Here is a 16,569-nt window from a genome sequence, read left to right on the forward strand (position 1 = left end):
TCTAAAAATTGTGCGATGTCGTATACGACATCAACATACTCTAATTACTGAGTATCTCTAAACACTTTACGTTACCTCCGCTCCGCCGCCATCGTAGTTGTCCAGGTAGCGCTCCGGTGCAATCGTATTCCTTTCAGAGGCTTTGTCATCCAGCATGGAACAACAGTGACTTTTTTAGAGACTTTATAAAACTAATAAATCCAACAATGAATGTATTCTGTGATTATTTATCTATTTATTCGTGTTGAAAGGAGTTGTCGTTATCCGTTAGCTGATGGAGCCTATCGAAATATATCTTATGCACTGGGTTGAGTCTTCTTCTTCTTTTCTTTACGGCAGGTGTTGCATTACTGCCACCTTCAGGTTATTTTTCTCCCTCAGTATCCATTATTTTTAAAGCCATTTTCCCGGTCCCGTCGTCCTTAAAAAAAGAAAAAAAAACAACACTTGAGCAGTGTTGTCTTTTTTTAATTTAGTTATAAGAATATACAAACAATTGATCAATTTCAATTGACAAGGAAAGAAAAAAAATTATTTCTTTCCTTGTCAATTGAAATAATAATAACAACCTCAACAACGACGATAAAAATAAAAATAAAAATAAAAAAATAAATAAAAAATAAATGTAAGCCAAGGGCATGTGTTATATCCCAAACCCCAAGACCCATGTCCGCCCGTGACCCAGCCTCCTTTCCATAGGCCTTGTTGTTGACCCGTAAATGGGAAGGAAAGTGACATCAGAAGAAAAGGAGCCTCATGGCCCTGAACATATAATTAGGGCTGCCTATGGACGCAGATACACTGCAGGTAGTCTCACTACCAATTTATCTAGTTGAGCAAAGCGTTTAGAGACTGACTTGTGAGTCTACACTGCAGGCAGTCTACCCAGGGCACGATTTGTGAAAAAATCTGATGTTTTTGAAACAGTTTTATTCATAAAAATAAATCATGAACCACAGTGGGCCTATAGCTATAGACTACGAAACCTATTAGAGTATTTATTGCAGCTGTTAAAGTAACATTTATAGAATCATTGTGAACTGTAATGAAACTGATGTGGAACTTGAACTTAACCATTGCATTGGCAGGAATATTTTTATGCATTTTTAAAAATTTAATTCATCAATTAGCAATATTTTCACTCTCTTCTCTATGACGATCATACACAACATAACAAAAGTTAAATGCTAATTTAACATGCCAGAATTAAATCCCCCTTTTGGTACCATTGATAGCTCCGCTCGGCCAGACGTGCCAAAACACTTATTTATGAACTTCAATATATAGAAAATAATCTCAAAATGCAATAACACAACATGCTGTCAACATAAAAATAAATAGGCTACAGTATATGCCAACACGTTCTCATCCCAACTCGTCGTATACTGACGCTTTGTCAGACCCCTCAGTGTCATTTTTCTGTTGCAGTGAACACATGCTCTATGTTGTGAATTAAACAATAACACTTGTGTAGGTTTAGGCAACAAAACCACTTAGAAAAATGGTTGGCTCAAAACTACTACGTTTGTACAGTGAAAATGACACTGAACATTGTGAACACGGGACATGAACGATCAGCAGATTGTAATGTGACACATAGGACACGAACAGCCAACTCCTGGATGAAAGCCCTGTGTTTGTTGGATCCATCCACCTCGTGGTGTGTCTCTTTTGCTCTTTAAACTATGTCACCACAGCAAATTCCCTGAGCATTTCATATTGACAGGGATGGATTTACATTGTAGTTGATGGAAAGCCTGGTGCATCTCATACTGACACTAAAGGGTGCTTTGTGCGTCAGTAGAAAATGCCAACGGTCGTGACAAAGCGTTGGTATTTGACGCCCCGGGAATGAGAACGGGCTGTATATGCCTACTTGTCGAACTAAGAAAACAGTCTGCCTCGATGATGGACTTCTGGCTTCTTTTTTTGCTGTACATACAATTAAAACTGCATACATCATCACTGACATCTTTACTATAGTCCTTCCTATAAGATTATCAGCATCAGCTATACTGGGACAGGTCAGTGTGCATATGGTTCTCTCTGTGTGTCATTCACTGTAAGACAGAACACTTACTTGAGCCAAAATGTGATCTGAACAAAGAACTAAGTTACAGGAATACCATTTGACATCACAGAGTGCACATAATGTACTGCATGTTAGCATATAATTACTGTATATATCACGTTTTCAACACATTTGTCGACTTCAAAGCATTGCTCACCGCATACATCTGCTAGCTGAAAACTCCCAATCTCAAATTGTTACAGGAATTCCGATGAATATCTTTATTTAGTCATTAGACAATGTGTTTTGAATGGGACGTTCTGTTTGAAGTGGTCTCACACACGCCACAGCATTCTGTTCTGTGAGCAAGAAAAGCATTAAAATGTCAGCGCTTACTAAAAATAAAGATTTCTGCACACATATCGCTACATATTTTAGTTGTATCCTTTGACTTTTTCTCAAGACGTGCTCATAGAAAACAAGCTTCAACCATTAGGAAGAGATGTCAGTAAGTTGAAATCTACAGCGTCACGAGTACATGTTATTCGCCTTATATGGCACCATCACACCCCGTGATGTGAAATATCGTTTGGAAATATTGTTTTCCCTCACTGATGTTTAATTGTTCCTCAACCGATCTGCTTGCTCCCCTTCTCATTCTGGTTCCCACCACTAATTAGGAATGGGATTTAACTGCCGATGACTTTAGAGCTGGATCAGAACACACCCAGCCATTATGAAAAACCCAGGGACCCATAATGTGGTGTGGGCTTGGCCGCTAAAACCATGGGGCGGAGAGACAGGAGGGGAGGGGAGAGCTGGTAACAGTCTCTCTCGGTTGCTCTTTGAATTGTTGCTTGTGTCCTTTCTCGCCTTTGGCCTGTCATGAGAGGTTTATCCCCCCACCCCCGACCCCCTTTTTTGAAATGTGTTTTGTTTGTGTCCTCTGCTCCCGGCTCTTTTTCTCAATGTCTCTTGTCCGCCAGTCTCACCTCCTTCTTTACCCTCCATCCTTCCTCTCCCACACTCTCTCGCCACAGTAAGACCTAACGTGAACTTTTGACAGGAGCTGGGATCTTTGTTTAATTGCCAGCGTTGCTGCGAATGCCCTCATAAATCTAATGCTGTAATGCCTTTGAAACGCCTTCTAGGCCCTCGCGATCACACACACAATCCCTTTCTCACTTTCTCCCACTTTTCTTTCACGCACTGCACCCAAACACATGCACAATCGCAACACACACAGATGTGATGTGTGAGAATGAGGGCTTTGAGGTTGTTTTGTGCTCGCATCAGACACAGCAGCAGTTCCAGTGTTTGTTTGCTATTTCCACTGGCTCCGGTCCAGTCCACCAAACCCATGGGAATTTGTGGATCAGCATCTTCTCAAAAAGCTCCCGGGCGTCAGAACTGAGCAAAGGAAGAGTGCAATGAGTGCAATGAGGTTGTTATTTTTATGTGCTTTTTATGATTTCATCTGTATACCAAGTAGAGGGTGACAGGGGGGAAAAAGGAGAGCAAGACAAGTGGTGACATCAGACTCTGTATAACCAGATCATACTGGATAAAAATGCACTTCTCAATGTATTACATTTTGTTACCTGGAATGACATTTTGTAAATCTTTATGTAGTTATTTTGCAACCTTTTATTGCTGTTTGCTTTATTTGTCCTTTGCGAGTCCGTGCAGAGACGGTAATGGTACGCGTCCACAGGATCCATCCTTTTTCACGATTCCCATTCATTGTCAATGTAAGCAGCTGTGCAATGCGTTTTGATAGCGCAGCGCAGCGTTGCGTTTCCAGAGACGGAGCATCATGTTGGCTGCTCCTCATTTGCATAAAGTTGAGGACTAGGCTCCTTTATGCAAATCAGGGGCATGCAGTGTGACTCGCCACCTCTGGAAACTTCCGAAAAACTTGTAAATTAACCACTGCCGACCTACAATGAAGACAGATCCAGCAACTGCACGGTCTATTTTTCTCACATACGATTCCAGAAACACATTTCAGTGAATTATTTTCTAAATATAAGAAATGAGCCGCCATGTTGGACGATTTGAAAGCGGGAGCCCACGAGTTCAATCCTCCCCAGAACCCTAACCCTAGCCCCGTAAACCACAACGCACATCAGACATCACAATGGTTTTAAAACAAAAATTCAGATTTTTATTTTCATAAATAACTGTATTTATTACAATGTAAATAAACAATTGGTCCCTGATATTGTTGGCTTAAAAGTATTTAGTCAGTTTAAATACAAATTAACATATATGTGTGCGGCTGTGGCTCAGAGGGTAGAGCAGGTTGTTCACCAATCGGAAGGTCGGTGGTTCGATCCCCGGCTGCTCCGGGTCAAATGTTGATGTGTCCTTGAGCAAGACACTTAACCCCCAAATTGCTCCTGAAGGCATAGCCATTGGTATGTGATTTAATATTTAGATTAGATCCTGATGGGCAAAGTCGGCACCTTAGCAGCCTCTGCCATCACTGTATGAATGCTGACATGTAGTGTAAAACGCTTTGAGTGGTCGGAAGACTAGAAAAGCGCTATATAATATATATATAGTGCGGCCGGGCAGATGGAGTGTGAGAAAGAGAGTTACAGGGGTGAAAAGTGTAGTTTAATCTTTCTTTTTTCATTTGTTACCTCAATGCAGAAAACGAGGAAGGGTGCCCACTGGCATTTTTAAAAAATTATTGTCATTATTATTTATTTTTTTTAGAGGTCGACCAGCGCCCCCAAAAAGGTGGCGACCTAGGCCTATATGGCCTATACCTTAAGCCGGCCCTGAGTGAAAGCGTTCGTCCAATGCTGGGAAGCAGCGCGACCCCTCGCGCCCCAAAACGCCCCTGCGGACATGAACCATAAAGAGCCTTTCACACAGAACGCGATGGCACCACTGCGCTCTGAAACCCATTACTGCGTCGAGCAAAGCGCGGGCGCAACGCACTTAAGCTTTAGAATGCATGCATAAATAGGACCCCCTCGAAAATGAGATGCTACATCTCAAGGGGCTATCCTATCCTTTCAATAAGTTCATTGATGTAGCATGCGTTCGGGAAGTACTGAGCATACGTCAGGATAAACGAGACTTGGATTATACTGCACCAGTTGTGTGAAGTAAAGAATATACCATAAGAAGACAGTGAGATTAATCCTGCAGAAAGTTTGATAAAACACATTAAGTACGGCTCTTCATTTACTTGCCATGCATTTAATCAACCTGAATACTAAAAATAAAACTCAAACAGGGCGAGCTGTAGTTATACGTAATTGCTGTTACATATGTAATATGTTTGCTGTTGGGTTTTTGCACTCTGTATCAGTTCAGCTCCCATGATAATATTCAGAATATTGCCTGCGGGGAAATTTGTAATCAGCATATGAAGCTATAAATACCTTATTAGTGGAGTCAGTAAGACACACAGGCATTTCATTGCTCACTTTTAGTTTTTGCAGAGTGCAACGTCCCAGACAGTATGGTAGAAGTCAAAACTAGAGGCCTATGCACACTTATACCCATACCAGGAAGTATAGTTCACTGATATTCTTACTGTAACGTGTTCAAAATGTGAAACGTTTTGGTCCACCACGGCATTTGGGTGATAACAGGTGGAATTTTGAAGGTCAATGTTGTCACTCAGTCTGCTCATGCACTCTCCCACACCTTACCACGTTAGCCTATACTGCACAAGCACCTACAGTAGAGTAAGAAACGCTAACACATGCAACATGTGTTTGACCTAAAATGGAACATTACTGTTGCCAGGGGGGTTTTAAATAAATACATACACATATATAATGTTGTAAAGGCACAGTGAGCTTTTTGTCAGCAGGCCAGATGCACTCTAGCAGGTTTTATAAGCAGACAGATCTTCTCTAATAAAGTCTTCGCATTATGTCTAAAGCTCACAGACAACCAGTTCAAAGGATACATGAAATCACTCCTGTACAGGTTTAGTTGTCATTCATAACCTGGAAGCAGAAATCTGAAGCTCTGCATGTAACCAGAGAATAAACACAGTGATTGTTTTTTCAGGTGTGGCAGAGTGAGAGTCAGCGGTGAAGATCACCTGGTCTAGACAGGACTATCAGGGTAAGTGTTACACTCTCTCTTTGTTGTCTATTACAATACCTGTCTGTCTTTGCACATCTCTCTTTCCTTCTCTCTGCAGCCCTAAACTTTTTTTTCCTCTTATTGTCTCCGTCTCTCTCTCTCGGTGTCTCTGTGCTCCTACAGCTGATTACATGAATTATTTACAACACGTAAATCCTCAGCAGCTGCTCTCTGTTTGCTGTTTTGCCCTCCCTGTTCCTCTCTCTTTTCTCTTTCAGGTTAACATGGGAGGGTTTTTCTCAACCATGTCACCTCTCCTTCCCTCCTTCTCTCTCTCTCTCTCTCTCTCTCTCTCTCTCTCTCTCTCTCTCTCTTCCTGTCTCTGCGCCTGGGGTTAAGCTCTGTCTCTCTTTCTGTCTCCTCTCATTCTCTCTAATTACACAGCTCTCAGTTGCAGCCCTGTGTCTTCCCATGGGTTTGCATGTCGTTATGTAAGGACTGGGCTGAATGACATTTTTTTTTCTCTTCTGTAATGATGGGAATTCACAAGTCAACAGTTGTTTGTATGCGTGTACGTGTCTTTCACTGTTTGTCTGTGTAAATGGCTGCTTCACACAGTTACTATATGGTTTCAGATCCCTAATCAAGACACTTATGTGGACTCAAAGCTCATTGTGATTACAGTCAGTCAGCCGCTGTGCTTTATGACCAACCGAGAAGATTTTTTTCTTTCACTCCAGGCTTCAAATGCTTTAAAAAGGATCCCAAACTGGGCTGTCAAATTAGCTTTTTTTCTCCTTTTCTTCTTTGGTTCCTTCAATCAAGTCCCCAGGTTGGACTCCAAAGCATATTTTTTTCAGATACACATGAAGTAATTTCATGTTGAAAAGAAATAAAAAATTAGCGGTTCCACACAAGAAAATCTATCAAAAAATAGCATGAGGCTAATTCAAGGGGGGAAAAAAAGAGACAACGGAAGGGAAGCATTACCTTTGGCTCTGTTAAATAATTTATTTTCCCCCCATTCAGTTCCCATTGTTCGAAGCTGCGGCCGATCTGTCCAATATTACTGCTAATCTAACTTCAAAGGACTGCAGTCATGTTAAAGCACTTTTTAATTGTGATAAGGAATATGCTTTCATGCTTAAACCCTTCTCGTCAGTTCATCTGGACAGAGCCCATAAATATTGAGGCCTTTTTTTTCATTGGCAATTAAAATTAGAATTGGTCACATTTTTCACTGTCAGCCGTTTCCTTTGCACACAAAGACGTGTGTGGGCCACACACTCACACATACACATGCATACAGACACATACAGAGCGCAGACATTGCCATAATGTGTGCACGCAGAAGCACAGTATACATGGTGTTTTTGCCAAAGTTAATAACACTTAAAACAAAAACCTTGCTCTACGTCCATTGGACATTAAAACCTCTACAAAACTAAAAGTGCTCAGAGGCTTTCCTAGCTTTGCCACTCTGGCAGGGCCGATGATTCACCACAGACTTCCCTGTTGTTCCTATGACACATGAGATGCAGGCAGCGCCGTATTGTCCAGAGATAACACAATAAGATGATTCTTGAGTGAATCACTTGCAGTGTAGTGCTTTTGACACGGAACAATCTTGAAGCTTTGATACGCACACAATATTTTTGAGGCGGTGGAGCAGAAAGATGTCATTCTGTTTGTGACAATACCAATTTGGATAGTGTAGGGTATATTGTACAGAACAAGAGTGGCATGGAAATGCACAATTGGTTGCAGTTGTTGGGTAAATTTTCCAAATCTATTTTGCCTCAAAACGATTCTCTTAAATTGTGTTAGGCCTTTGAGAATGTGACATCTTAACCTTTTCTCCGAAAATGAGAGGAATACGAAAAAACAGAAGAAAAAGAAGAGCAACTGTGCCAAATCCACAGTCACGTGAGAAGATTGATATCATCTTATTGCACGTCCAATAGATCTGGAATGTGTTAGCCTAGCATAGAACAAGGACAAGCAATAGGAAATACAGGCATTGCTCTTTTAAAAGTGAAAAAATACACCTTCGAGCAGGCTTTGGTTTAATGCAAGTAAACAGTCAGTGTGGAGCGCAAAAGAGGCGGAACGCAGCATTCACTGAAATGCACGACGATTTAGCTTTTTATTGATTTAAAATTAGCTTGTAAACTGGCTACTTGTGAAACAACCCACTCGTACACGTCGTCTCTCAGCTACAACTCCAGTCTCGCGTCTCAAGTTGCTAATCGGACTGTAAAGATTGAGCAGCACACGGAAAAGGAAGTCTTCGTCTGGATATCCGCTGGTTACACCGGAACCCCAGAAATATAGCACATTGCGCCCCAGAGGCTTATCCGTCGGCAGACAGATAGCTGATGGGTTCTAAGACTGAGCGTGAATAGATCCTGGACTCTGGAGCATTAACTGCCAACGGATGCATAACTAAGCAGTTTTATGCAAACATGCGCATATATTGCAACATTTTTCATTGACTTATCATCAGACTCCAGTTATGTTATGACAGACAGGTTTGACAAAACCATTAGGACCATCATTTTACTTCATATTAAGTTTCCTATATGTTTCCAATTATACATTAATTATCATGTCAAGTGACATATCTATAACGCTAAGAGGTTGGTCAGTTCCTCCCCCCCCTCGGCATCAATTCAACAGAGAAAAACTCTCCCAGTGACACGCAGCGTTACTGACACTGCAGTCAGACTGACAGCTCTAGTTTCGCCACAGTAGCTCTCACACTTCACCACAGCACAACTTTGCACTGCAGTCAGTCAAGATTGTAGACATACTGCAAAATGTTCAAACTGAGTTTCCCCCACTGACAACACTTGGGAGCGGGATTTTGTTTCTAAGTTTGGAGAATAAACTATTAGTGATGGTGAAGGAACAGAAGAAGCTTGACTCCGGTTGGTTCCCCCTCACCTCAGCTCGCTACAGCGTGCCTTCAACACTGCTGCAGTCAGTTTGGGTATTGAGTTTTGGCTGACACGGCTGGGTTGGCTCACTGCTTGTTTAGCAGTCTGAGCCAAGCATGTGCATGTGTCTCTGTATGTGTATGTGTGTTTATGTGCATGCATGTCTGCACTTTCTGCAGTATTTGTGTGCATGTGTGTGAATGCATGACTGTGTGTGTGTGTGTGTGCCCCCTATGTGCCGGCATGTGTCACGTGCAGTGAGAGGGTTCCTTGGTGTTTTCTTTTTTTTTTTTTTTGGAGGGGGAGTTGTTGTGCACTGTGGCCTCATTACCCAGGTGTTTACCCCCAACCACAGGAAGCGCTTGTCAGTGATGACTGTCTGCCGGCAAACATCGCCTGAGGGAAAGATAGAAAGATAGGGGAGGGAGGAAGAGAGAGGGAGACAGAGGGAGGAAATCATAGATCTATCTATCTATCTATCTATCTATCTATCTATCTATCTATCTATCTATCTATCTATCTATCTATCTATCTATCTATCTATCTGTCTGTCTATCTATCTATCTATCTCACATCCATGGGTGCATGCCTCTACATGTGTTTCCTTTTCCTAAATGTGTGTGTTTATGTGTGTGTCTGTGCGGCTGTGCCAGTCAAACCCCTACTGGCAGGTCACTGGGTTCCTCCACTCCTTCCTTTCACCAGTGGAGGGAGGGAGGAGAGAGAGAGAGAGAGAGAGAGAGAGAGAGAGAGAGAGAGAGAGAGAGAGAGAGAGAGAGAGGGAGGGAGGAGCGAGAGAGGAGAGGAGACATACAAGCTGTTGACAGGGATTTATGAGCTGATAGTGTCAGACTGCAAGCACAACAACAGTCTCCCTGTCTCTGCCTGTCTGCTCATAGAGAGAGAGACAGAGACTGACAGAAAGAATGGATGGGGGAGGAGGACGAGGAGGGTTGGAGAGAGAAAGTGAGGCAGCAAAATGAGTTGAGAAAGAAAGAGCAGAATGAGGGAGTGAAGTAGAGGAAGACGGGGAAGAGGCAGGATTGGGATTTCATTTAACCCTCCTATTATCTTTAGGGTCAGTTTGACCTCATTCAATGTTTAACTTCTCTAAATAAATGATTGACATAATTTGTTTTGCTTCATATTTAATGACTTTTCCTAATTTAATGGGGACAACTGGGTAAACATAAAATTAAAATGATTATATATTTTCAATGTCCTGTACACATGCTGTACGCATCGGTGTTCTTTGGGGTCAATTTGACCCCAGGCTGTTTTAGCTGTATAAAACATATAAGAAATATCAACATTTTACACACATTTGTTTTGGATGATATTGAGGTCACTATAACATGCAACTTTATAATCTTCAAAAAGCTTTAGGGCCCTAACCTAACATAACCATAACTGTAGTAGTGCGAGAACCACTGATAGTTCACACGACATGGGGGAGGGGAAACATCATTCTCGCGAGAACTTTGATATTTCCCCACGCTTTGGGGGCGGCAAAATATGGTTCCCGTGAAGATATTGATTTTATTTAAAGGGCTATTTAGGTAGTCAACAAACAAACATAAAGTACCTGACACATAAACTTGGGTAACAATTTTAATTATAATCATTTTCTGGAGGTTAAATTGCTGGGGTCAAATTGACCCTAAGGATAAAAGATGTTAGTAAATTTGAAGGTAACAGGAGGGTTAATTTGGTTAGGGTTTTCTCTCCTTTCTCCCGTCACTATGCATCTTTTTTTACTCACACACCTCTCTTCACTTCAACATCATCGTGGAAGGAGCTGACTTGTTGTCGTGCTGAGTGGTGACTCCTTTTGTTTTTGCATGTTTACACTCATGCGAGTGAGAAACCATGTGTTCACGTTTTCAATATAAACCATGTTGGTCTCGCGTGACCATGGAGACGATGACTGTACCTAGACGAACGGGCACGCATATATACTAGATAATAAAATGTCCTCCACCGCATTGTTGCGTCACATTTCCGAAAAAGCATTCACATTTGATAAGATCAGACTGTTACAATGAACCATGAATAATTGTTCATTTTAACGACAAGAATATAAACAAGCTATTGATAAGATTTATCACATTAGACAATTGTTCTTTGTAGCTGCGAGTGTGTGTGTTCAGATTTGTCATGGTGAGTCACGACTGCAATGTTCACTGTGAGATGACACATACTGATATAGTTGGACTGTCTGACTGTCTGATATACGAGAGACACAGTCTGGAGGGTAATTCCGTCTAATTTGCTGTTCTAAGCATAAATCCATAATATCGGACTCTATTTAGGTTTGATGACTTCCACATGATATCCTCTTTTACCAGCCTATTTGGGTCCTTTACAGATCAGGCTGTAGATTTTATATAGCAGAGTTTTCCTCACCAGACTAATTGAGTTTGTTGTTACCAAGTAAAGCAGCAGTGGATAGAAATGGAGCAAATATGATTAAAAAAAAATTGTAAAACGGTCACTATATCCTGACAGTAGTGCATGAGACAGGTAGTCTGAAAGAAATCACGTGCCTCTGTGTCCTCAGGTGTCCTCAGGTGTCCTCCGGTGCTCCTAATGGAATCTGCAAGATTTCACAGACCGGAGGAAATCAACCAATCAGAGCCGAGCTGGAGGCTGCCATCTCTGAGCAGCTGTCAATCACTCACAAACTCCGATGAAACGGTCAAACTAGGCAGCGCTGATCAATATGAATCAGTATTCTTACTGTTACTGTAATGCCTATTTCGGTTGTGTTTTCAGAAACATCTTGTAGTGCACTGTTTAGCTGTAAAATGAGAAAGTTTGTGACCTGGCAGCCATGTAGAGGTCAGTTGAGGAAATACCAAGCACCGCCCATACGCTTTCTTATTCTACAGCTAAACAGTACACTACAAGAGTTTGCGGGTGATTGACAGCTGTCTCTGTTGAATGAACAGCCAATAAAAAACGCCCACTCTCTGAAATGACCTGTGATTGGCCAAAGTCTCCTGTCTAGATTTTTTAAAGCCTGAAAACAGAGCCATGAGGAGTTGCAAAAGTCTAGTTTTATCTCAAAACACTTGATTTACAATACGCTGAAAGGTTATTATGGAATTTTTGCCCAATGATGCCAGAAATATTCTGCCTACTGCAAGTTTAATTCCCCCAATATAAGTCCCACTCTGTCACATAAAACCACTTTGCTTATACACTGACTGTAGTAGTCTGTATTTACCTGTATATGCTGTATCTAGGAATTTACGGTATAAGTGAGACACAAATGTGTAACCCACCATTGTCACTTGTTCCTATGGCTGTACATATAGACATCCAGCCTCTCTGACAAGACACTGACCTTCAATTTGGGATATTTAAAATACCATACCCTGTTAATTGTTATGATTGTCATAATGACAGTGATCCAGACGTGAAGTCTGCCAAACTGACATGTTGGGAGACAGACAGAACCGACAGTGCAAAGTGCACATACCCCCCCTCCCGGGGATAATATAGACTTTGTAGTGATTTATATGTCAGTTCCTGTTTAATGATATAGTATTAAAGAGTGATGATTTATGAGGCCATTTTCATTTCGCATAGACACTCAGATTCAGACTTTGGCTTACACTCTCGAACATGCTGAGTAATGATCCCATGTTGAATTTCCCAGAATAGCAAACATCATTATCTTCCAGGACTCCTGTCTATAGATAATGGTCTTTAAGCGCAGATGCAATGTAAGTAAAATGTGCACTAATTGAGAGACAAGCTGCAGATTCCCTACAGGCAAAGTTGGTCCTCTGATTTCAGGCTTTCAGTCTAACAGCAACAGTGCATTCAGGTAGTTAGGGTTTGGTTGTTCACATGAGGTGTAAAGAGCAGCACATCCTCTAGGGACCGCTAGAGTGTCTGCAGACTAATTTTCTTGTCTTACATTGTATTAGAGATATACAGTCAAGATGTCTTCATTCTTACATGTTCTAATACTGACAGCGAGTGAAAGATAAGACCATGTAAGTGAGACATTGGGCAATGAAAGTTATGGTTGAAACAGTAAATATACAAATGCATCTTTGGTGATCTTGTGTAATACCGGTGACTGTCTCACTGTGTGCAATATCATATATCATCACAGGCGCCCGCATGTACTCCATCAGCAGGGAAATGCTCTTTCAATGAAAAATTACAGTTGTTTTTGCTGTTTCCATGACTTTTATTCTTTGGTATTTTTCAAAAATTGTTCATATTTACATGCATTCATCTTTGCTCTCTCTCTCTATGTGTGTGTATAATGCAGATCTGCAAAGAAACCTGCGTCGAAACGGAAAAGAAAATGAAGATGAAGAGGAAAACAGCTTGACAGAGTTAACAGTTAATTATGCACATTTGTCACATATACGGTAACATCCGATTGTTCGTCATCTCCGTTGTCATAACTTCTTCGACTGCAACTCAGGTGTTTCGCTTTTAAATATATTGGAAACATCTGGTGTCTTTTGAGTCCAAATTAGAAGTTTGGGATGTGCAATCTTCTCAAGCGTTACTTTTCACAGGATATCACTGGCTGTAAATAAGTTCGAAAATCATTATACATTGATGTTATTTTGTATGTGTGATATGGTGAGAATCATAACAACTCTTGCTGTAAAGTTTCTCAAGAATGAAATAATCCTTAATTGCATATTCAGGATGTGTTTTACTATACGTGTGTATGATGGATTTGAAAAAAGCCTATTCTTGTTCATGTTCACTGACGCGTGGGAAAGTGCTGTTTATTTGCTGTCCACATTTTTATTCCACTAATACTGTACATGCTCCTCTTTACGGTACATAGCTTTCTCCTAACGCTTCTCATGTATGTACATGTGAAAGAACATGCGGTCAGAACAATGTATGCATCTAAGGATTCACGGTGTTACACCGCTTTGACAACCCTAGTGTCTGGTACAATAACATATTCATGTATGTGCACTGTATCTGTTAAGAAGTGTGATCCCAATTTGGTCACGGGGGAACGAAGACAACATTAAGGACATGTACTCATACAATATGTACAGCTCTGCGGAGAAATATTCCCAGATTGTAGAGCTCTAATATGACAATATATGTACAGCGTTCCACTTTTATCATCGTAACATAGATTATTAATGAATATTGTATAGTTCTGCGAAAAATTTAGGTAATATAAGGTTGAATAAGGATTTTAATGGTTACTCAACCGACTCATGGAAACATGGACTACACGTTTCATTATGAGAATCTACCAGCCGTGTGGGAATGATGCAATATAAAGTGTACCTCTTCCTTTACTACATCTTCCACATCTGTGCTTTAAAGAGTTGAGTGCCTTGCCACAGGGTGCTATGGTAATGATGGTGGTGACTTGAGATGCTGTGAGCAATGCGTCATACATACAAAGGTGTTTTAAATTATGAAGTAAATGTCTTGTTAAAGCTAGGGTTGGTAATTTTAAGAAATTAGCAAGAATACTCTAGAATATAAAAATGATCTAACCGAAAAACCCAGCTCAGTGTTGTCAACTGTTTTCCAGTGAAAGTGTACTACGGAAAGCGCCGCACCTACACAAGCACACCCGGCCCCTACACACAACAAACAGCGCTGTCCATGGTTACGAAACAACAGTGAAGTGATAGTCACATGTATCTCGGCCAGTAATGTTGTTATTTTTTCTATTTTTCTATAGATACATAAAGCATAAACAGAGGGGGCAAAAAAATCCAACTAAGACCCCTCGTGGCGCCGGGCCCGAGGAGAACTAGAATAGCTGCGTAGAGTAGAACTAGAATGGCTATGTGCGAGTGTGACCGTGATTCATGCTCATGCATGTCAACGAGCCGGGCCTCGCACATCGAGTTGGCACATGGCCTCGCACCCCCCTGGGACGGCCCTATAGAAACCACCTTTCAACAGTAATAATGGGTCTACTTTAGTTACCATCTGCAATTATGTGGTTTCCTTTTTTGACTATACAGTCCACATTATCCTTATTTATTCATTTTCTTTCATTAAACATCATATATTTTCATGACAAAACTCTTTTCATTTGCAACTTATTGACTATATTTACCCTTACATCAGGTAACAATTATATTTGGTTTCTTCTTTTTGTAATATCTCGTAAAGCCTGGATATTGTTAATGTTTTGATGACTTGACACTAAGAAACTATGCTAGCAGCTCTATGTGGCTAGACATGCTTTGAAGATGCTTTTAAGCTTAATGCTAAAATATTGAAAATTACTAAAATGCTAACGTCATCCATGTTCATCTTGGAAGGGCATTAGTTTGGTCATGTTTGTACACAATTAGATGGCAATCAATCCAATAGTTGCCAAGACATTTCACTAAAAACCACAAATGTCAAGCACATAGGGGTGCTAAAGGAAAGGTCAGGGGATCACTAGGATACATCATCTAGAAGCCATAAATATCTGTAAAAATGTTCAACCTAAATATGATGTAGATGTTGGAGTTACTGGAATTACTGGTTTTACTAGAGATGAAAAGTCAGGGAATCACCAAAGTCACGATTTCATCCTCATGGGAACCATGGATTTCTGCACAAAATTTCATGACAATCCATTTGATAGTTTTTGAGATAGTTCAGTCTGGACCAAAGTGGATGCCCTCATGGCTACTTAACAGCTTTAAGTGTTTAAACCTGTCATATTGAAGAAAACATTTCTTTTTCCTTAAATAAGAAAACAACATGTAGAGAATCCAAAATACCAGAGCTGGGTTAGCCCTATCGCACGCCTGCAGTGAACAGTTTTGAAGCCTCTCTATCTGCCTCCTTCCATCTCTGTCTGTGGTTACTAACCCCGGCTACAGTGGTCAGACGTGGGCCCCCTATGTTTTCCACGGACAGTTTATCACACTTCCTTTCCCTCTGCTCAGGGCCCCCAGTCAGTCTGCCAGACAGGAAAATCAAAAGACTTTGGGACATACCATTACAGTGCAAATGGTATATTGCCCAGTACAGCATGCTGATGATATATACCATTAAAGTCTCACCAGTAAACACAAAACAGGAAGGAGGTCTGAGCTTAGTTTCCCTTTAACAGCCCTCACAAGTGAACATAAATGTCTGAATCACACATTGGATTGATTGAAAGTGAGTCAAAATGAGCCTCTGGCCTGCATATCGGATGGTATGGAATTGAATGGGTGGTAAAATGGTTTTACTTGAATGTCTGTGAATGTTATTCCGTTGGAACTGTGTGGAGTTGAATTTCATTAAATAAAGTGTTTAATAAATCATTGGAGATTCAGTTGATTTCACCGTCATTATATGGTATGGATCTAAATGCCAGGTAAAGGGATTTCATTATTTTCTAGGGCAGTTTGTCAAACGTTCTGTCAGCCTATAGCCTGGCTTAAAAAAGAAAAAAAACCTCTGCCTTCAGATCTGTCCAACATCTGGCTTTATTCCTGCGAGCTGCTATCTGGATCATGTATTGTGCTTGAAACGTAAAATGAGCTTTAATAAAAAAAAAAATAGGAACAACATTTGTTGTGGATGAATACATATGTTTAATAGCTTGTG

General features: G+C 40.8%; 1 long non-coding RNA gene across 2 annotated transcripts in view; it reads left to right on the forward strand.

Annotated features, from left to right (window-relative positions):
* The window catches only part of LOC141779405 (uncharacterized), a 127,238-nt gene extending 110,958 nt beyond the window's left edge, over positions 1 to 16,280 (forward strand). For both annotated transcript variants that reach the window (XR_012596282.1, XR_012596283.1), the window contains exons 6-7: positions 6,053 to 6,109; positions 13,301 to 16,280. This is a non-coding gene — a long non-coding RNA (uncharacterized LOC141779405). The remainder of the gene's footprint in view (positions 1 to 6,052; positions 6,110 to 13,300) is intronic.
* The last annotated feature ends 289 nt before the right edge of the window (positions 16,281 to 16,569 follow it).

This window comes from Sebastes fasciatus, chromosome 12 (assembly GCF_043250625.1).
Source record: "Sebastes fasciatus isolate fSebFas1 chromosome 12, fSebFas1.pri, whole genome shotgun sequence".
Lineage (NCBI taxonomy): Eukaryota > Metazoa > Chordata > Actinopteri > Perciformes > Sebastidae > Sebastes > Sebastes fasciatus.